Source organism: Neopelma chrysocephalum, unplaced genomic scaffold (genome assembly GCF_003984885.1).
Source record: "Neopelma chrysocephalum unplaced genomic scaffold, ASM398488v2 Primary Assembly neopelma1_95325, whole genome shotgun sequence".
Lineage (NCBI taxonomy): Eukaryota > Metazoa > Chordata > Aves > Passeriformes > Pipridae > Neopelma > Neopelma chrysocephalum.
The window spans coordinates 11,890-19,035 of record NW_020924004.1 but is presented as its reverse complement, the minus strand read 5'-3'; positions in this window follow the sequence as shown (position 1 = coordinate 19,035).

Below are 7,146 nucleotides of genomic sequence, written 5' to 3'. Positions count from 1 at the left end.
GAGCTGCCCTGGCAGTGCCCTCAGCCCTGCTGGGCTGTGCAGAGGAGCTGCTTACCAGCAGAGCTGTCTCTTTGAAGCTCTTCTTGCTTGCCAGGAGCTCCCTGTGTGCCAGGAGCCCGGCCCAGCTCAGCAGCACAGCAACAGCCCCAGGCATTTCATGACCCTCAGGGGGTTTGGCGTTGTTTACATGAGACTCAGTCCCTGAGAGGAAGTTCAAACAACTTTTCAAGAAGTCAAAGTGAGATTGAAACACTCAAGTTTCTTGCAGTGCTAATGAGTCTCACTGAGGGACACAACTGAGAACGTGTCCCCGGGTTCCAGTTAGAGCAGAAAACTGAAGACAGTGATGACAAGGATGGACAAGGAAGGGAAAGGTGGCTCTGATGCTGAATAAACATTGACTTGTTTCCTTAATCCAGAGGACCAAGCCCTGACCCGCATCCCCTGGGAAGGCAGATCCTGTCCCTGCCTCATTCCTCAGGGCTCTTCCTGGGGCACTGGGATGTGGGATGTGCAATGCCAAGGGCAGGACCATGGGGTGGCACCTGCCAGGCTGCTGAGCAGGGACAAGGAGGCCATGAGGCCCCAGGGCTGCAAGGGCCACTTGTCTCCTCCTGGCATCAGGGGCACAGACAGTAGCCATGGCCAAAGGCCTGCAGAAGGTGGCTCTGTCAGGGCCTTTCAGCTTCTCCCCATCCCTGTTTCCAGCCCAGGCTGTCCTACGGTGTCCATGCCCTGCCCCTTTCCCTGCAGGCTGTCGTCATCCCCCCGGCTGCCCCACCTGGCTGGCACCTTCCTGCACTGACATCTCTGCGTCCTCCCTGGCTCTTCCTGGACACACAAAGCCTTGGGCTCATCCAGACTCTGTTTGGGTGATGTGTTGCACCACAGCACTGCCCTTGGAGTGAAATTCTTTTTTCTCATGCCAACCTGGACCTCCCCAGCTGCACTTGGCATAAATTCTTTCTTTCTCCTGCTGTTTTCTGCTATGACAAAAGCATCCACCCTCTCTGAAGCGACTCTTCAAGCACTCCCAGGGTTCTTCTCTGCTGTCCTCTGTCTGCACACCACTGAACCCACGACTCCTTTGCCCCTCTAGAGTGGTCATGTGTTTGAGACCTCCAAAGCCCTTCCTGGGACATCTCGGAGCACTCTCCAAGGTGTTTGCAGATGAAAACATGGTCTAAGATAGTCACAGGGATACATTTTACCAAGGCCTGTAGTGGCAGAAAACAGGGCGATGGCTTTGAACTGAAATAGGGGAGCTTTATATTGGATAAAATGAAGAAATACTTACCAATGGGGCTGGCAAGAACTGCAAGAGAAGAGGATGTTCCCTCCCTGGATTTGTCCAAGGTCAGGAACTTTGAGCAGCCTGAACTAGTGAAAACTTGGACCACATGAGGTTTTATGTCCCTTCTAAACAAACCATTCTGTGATTATTTGAGCCCCAAACTCCTTCTCCAAAGAATTTCTATTGCTAGGACATGAAATTATCATGTTTTTGGAGAAGCCATTGTAAACCCAGAAGGTGAAAAATCAATTCAAATACAGTTCCAACATCTCTGTGTGAAACTTTAACCAAATGGGTCAATGGCAGAGCCTCCCAGGATGACCTTGCCAGTTGAAGATGGGGGATTCTGTTTGGGGTCTGATACTTATGATGGGCACCAAGAAAGCACATTTGGGGACTGTGCAAGACTTGTCATGGGATGTCTAGGGAAGAACCAAAGGAAGGGAAATGGTGGGATCATGGTGGTTTCTGAAGGAACAAGTGTGAGAAAACAGAGAGAAAAGGGATGAAAAGGCTGGTCATGGTAAACAGGAGGATGCTCAAGACGCTTCTCAGGCCATGCCCTGACACTGATCCCCACAGTCTGTCCTGTTTTCTTAAGAACTCCATTGCCAAGAAGTTTCTGTGGGGAGGGACCTCTCTGCTCCTGGCACAGATTGTGGCCCAAGTTCCAGCTGCTGCAGCAGGAGCCACAAATAGTCAGGTCTGGTGACCTTTGGGGGGCCAGACTCTGCCCAGACTGGTGTGTGTGTGTGTTGGAAGAACAAAAGAGTGAAGCAAATGCAAAGTTAAACACCCAATGTAGCCTGACTTTGTCCCTAAGTGGGGGATGAGAATTGGACACAACATGTGCAGGGACAGATGGAGGGGTTTGTCCCCCTGGCCCTGCCCACAAGGGACACCTTTCAGGAAGGGTTGTGGCCTTGGCTGTGCTGAGTGTTGACCCGGGCAATGCAGCTTGGGATTGCAGTGGCACTGTCAGGGCTCTGCAGAGCTCCTGGGAGTTTGTGCATTTGTCCCCAGCAACCCCAGAGAACTGCAGGGGTTGCAGGCAATCGCTTGTGCTCTTTGTGACCCTGACTGGCTCTGCTGAATGTCAGCAGGCCTGTAGTTCCCAGACTGTTCCTGCATCCAGTGTCGGGCCTGCAGTGACGTTTCTGCAGCATTAAATTGGTGCAGTGGCAGGATGGCCATGGATCCATTCCTGCAGAAACACAATGGTGCTCCATCCCAGGCAGGGATAGAATGGGCCCAGAAATGTTGGAAGGATAAGAAGCAGGGAGTTTTGGCGCTGTGGAACCTCACTGAAGCAAAGGAACCCTGGGACATGGCGGAACCTCATGGAACAAAGGGGACATTGTGACCCTGCAGAACCTCATGGAACCAAAGGGAGTCTGGGATGTGGCAGGGCCTGATGGAAACAAAGGAACCTCCTGGGAACAAAGGGACCCTGGGACACTGCCAAAACTCAGGGAGACAAGGGAACCCCAGGACACTGTGGAATCTCAAGGAATCCAGGGGCCATTGGAATACACTGGGGTCTCCTGGAACCAAAGGGAACATGGGACACTGCGGAACCTCATGGAATCAAAAGGACCCCGGGACTTTGTGGAAGGTCAGGGAATCAAGGGGCCAGTGTGACATTCCAGAACCTTTTGGAACCAAAAGGAACCAACGGGACACTGCAGAATCTCATGGAATCGAGGGTGCATTGTGAGACTGGGGAAAATGATGGAATCAGTGGGCAATTGTCACACTGCAGGGCCTTATGGAGCCCAAGAACTCTGGGAAACAGTGCAACCTCATGGAATCAAGGAGCCACTGTCCACTGCGGAGCCTCAAGGAACAAGAGATCCAATCTTTTGCCTCAGATTTTGTCAACAAATTAAATTTAAGGAATTACAGAAGTGAGATTGAACCACTTTTGTCCCACTGGTTTTAATGATTGGCCAAATGAGAATATTTATATAAAATGAATCATTTATTCTTAAAAATGATTGGACAAAAGATCCTAATCAGAATTATTTACTACACAATACAAAGGCTAAAAGTACTAGTAGTACAGTATAAGATAGGATAGTGCACTATATTGAAGCAATTATTGAAGTAATTCCATTAAAGCTAGCCAAAAGAAATAATTATTAAGTAGAGATCTGATGTAACTCACCCAGACCAACGGTCGTGGGGAGATTTCTTTTGCTCAACCTTGAGGAGTGTCCTTGGAGGGTGTCCCCACCCAAGGCAGGAATCTCCACACATCTACCCCAAGAAGGGCTGTGTTAGAAGAACCTGCCTGGATGAAAGGGGACTGGACTTCTATAGGATGAAGGGATTGACTGCTCCTCACAAATGGACAGGCCAGTTACCAGCTTCTCTCTCCCATCCAACTTCAAAAAGAAGGATGTGTGTTTGGAGTTGGGTGAACCAGTCAACACCAAAACCATTCCCGTGGTGCCACCGGTAACTCGCAGATCTCACAGACAGCTTGCATGAGAGCTGGCACTCTTGGCATTCTCTGATGGGATTTTAGGCCTTATCAGGGTAGGCCCTCCTGCCACCCGGGTAGAGAGGTTGGCTGTGAAAGTCCATCCTGGAGATGCACAGGTAGCCAAGAGTTGGGCTCCTGAGTGACATCCAACAATGGACAGGGGGATGGGACTGACCAGATGAAAGTGTCTCAAATAGATATGACCACTCCTTGGGCCTGGCCATCCACCCAGATGTTTCCCCAGTGAACAGGTGCTGCAGAATGTGTTTGATAATGTTTCTGTAACCTCAGATTATTGGAATAAATGTAGATTTATCTCTGCACGACACAGAAATTCTTTCACTTTCTCTTTTCCTCCCTCTGTGGATCGAGGGAACTTGTGACTTCAGTGTGTGACTCACTGTGTGCAAAGGGCAAATATGGACAGAATCCAGGGCAGGGAGTGTTTGGGGGATCTTGGCATCTGTGCTTGACACGGAAGGTGTTTGCCATTGGTCTAAAACTATCTACTGTGCAAAGCGGTCTTCAGTAGAAGCAATGTGGATTTAATGTACAGCAGGGGAAGGACTTCTGGTTTTTACTGAGCTGTGCCTTCCTCTGGGTTTGTTTGCTGGCCATAAATGAACATCCCTCTGTGTCTCGGGCAGCTCTTTCTCCAAGCCAAGCAGGTGGGAGTTGGTGCCAAGGAGCTGAAACCTGCAGGTCCAGCCTTGAGTGGAGGAAGGTCAGATTTGCCCAAGGCTGCTTTGAGTCCCAGGGTTTTTAGGAGGGAATGGTGGGGTGGGGATAGGGATAAAGTCTGATGGATTGTCAGACATAAAAGGGTCTTGATTTTCTTATCTATTCAGACTGAATTAGCAAGTACTTGGGACCAAAATCGACTGGGGATTGTTGATATCAATGTTAAAACAGGAAAAAAGTAAACAGGATACAAAAAAGACATCTTTTCTCATGGTTTTGGTAATACAATATATTCACTTTGAATGCACTTCTGAGATCTGTCTAATTAATCACAAAATAATTGAAGACTTACAAGTAAATTATTTCCAGGGACGTGTCTGGTTAAGATGCCATCACTGAGAAGAGAGTGTGGAGGAATGAGCAGACAAGGAGACCGTCCCTGGGGGCTGGGGAAGCAGGAATTCAGAGTCACTGGTTCCAGGTGGCAAATGGACTGTGGGATGTTTCTGTGAGAGCCCCCAAAGGGTGTGCTGGTTTCAGGGGGAGTACAGTTAAATTTCTTCCCCATGGCCAGTGCAGGGCTGTGTTTTGGCTTTGTGCTGAACACAGGGTTGATAATCACAGAATGACAGAATATTCTGAGTTGGAAGGGACCCACAAGGATCATCCAGTCCAACCCTTAGCCCTGCACAGGACCATCCCCGAGAGTCACACCATGAGCCTGAGAGGATCATCCAAACACTTCTTGAGCTCTGTCAGCCTTGGTGCTGTGCCCACTGCCCTGGGGAGCCTGTTCAGTGCCCAACCACCCTCGGGGGGAAGAATCTTTCTCTAAGATCCAACCTGACCCTGCCCTGACACAACTTCAGGCCATTCCCTCAGTCCATTCTCTGGTCCCCACAGAGCAGAGCTCAGGGTCTGCCCCTCCTCTGCCCCTCCCCAGGAAGTTGTACCTGCAGTGAGGTCTCCCCTCAGTCTCCTCTTCTCCAGCTGAACACACCAAGTGCCCTCAGTGTCCTCACACGGCTGCCCCCCAAGGTCCTTCCCCATCTTCCTTGCCCTCCTTTGGACACTCTCGAATGGCTCAATCTCTCCCCTCCATTGTGTCCCCCCAAACTGCCCCAATGGTGCAGGTGAGGCCGCCCCAGGGCAGAGCAGAGCGGGACAATCCCCTCCCTGGCCCGGCCGGCCATGCTGGGCCTGATGCCCCCAGGACAGGCTTGGCCCTCCTGGCTGCCAGGGCACTGCTGACTCAGGGCCAACTGGCCACCCACCAGCACCCCCAGGGCCCTTTCCTGGCACTGCTTTCCAACCTCTCCTTCCCAGTCTGTCCGTCCATCTGGGGTTGCCCCATCCCAGGGCAGAATCCGGCACTTCCCCCTGTTGAAGTTCTCAGGGCTCCTAAAGAGCCGTGAGGTCACGGGATGTCAAAGAGCCCCACAGAGCTAAAGGGACCCTTGTGACAATGTGGAACCTCATGGAATCAAGGGACCATTGTGACACTGCAGGGCCTTCTGGAGCCAAAGAGGTCATTGTGACACTTTGAAATCTCATGGAATTAAGGGATCATTGCGACACTCTGGTACCTCATGGAATCAAGGGGACATTGTGACATGTGGGGCCTCATGGAATCAGAGGAACCCTGTGGAGTATCATGGAATCAAGGGGCACCTGTGACACTGCAGGGTCTCATGTTACAAAAGGAACCCTGGGACACTGTAGGATCTCATGGAACCAAGGGGCCATTGTGACACAGCATGGTTGCATGGAATCAGGGCTCCATAGTGACAGTCCATGGCCTCATGGGAAAAATGAATCCTGGGACCCTATGGAACCTCACGGAATCAAGAGGCCATTTTGACACTACAGGGTCTTATGGAGCCAAAGGAACTCTGGGACTTTTTGGAACCTCATGGAGTCAAGGGCCAGTTGTGACACTGCAGAGCCTCATGGAACTAAAGGAATTGTGGAGAACTGCCGATGCCTAAAATCTGTCCTGACACAGTTTTAAACTCTTTTGCTGTTGTTGGCTGTTAATAAAGACAATCTGACTGTGTCACTAAAAATAGAAGTTTTATTCTTCTGTCCTCCTCGTCCACCCCAAAATGGCAGAAAAGGCATGCAATGTTTACATTAAAGCATTTTTATCCCACCTAGCACAGGAATTTTTAGGCTACAGGGAAGGAGGCATGCATGGAGCTATTTAACATACTGTCACACACTGTTTCAAACTTATCCACACTATTCAAATTTTTCTAACAACACATCGTCATTCTTAATTATAAATTAATTCATATTTCATAAGTGGGGTGAACTAAAACAGTCTTTTCCTTCTCATTTTTAACTTTGGTAGCAGGTGTTCACCACAGGTGTCCTCCCACTGAAGTTTGCAGCTTCTTCTCTCACTCTCACAGAGTGCCCAAGGTCGTCTGATGGGTTCCATCACTATCTCTGAGGTCTCTCTCTGGGGAGCTGCCTCTGGCTCTCTAGCCTGAACACCTGTTTGGTCTCCCACACCCCAGCTGTGATTCAGTTTTCGGGAATGATTATAAATGAATTAAGCTTTTTTGGGCCATGATCTAGGCAACTGCTGCCATGGATAACATGGATTGCAGGAAGGCAGAAGAGAAGGACATGAAAGGGCCACCTGTGAGCAAAAGGTATTTTTCATTTTCAGTAGCCT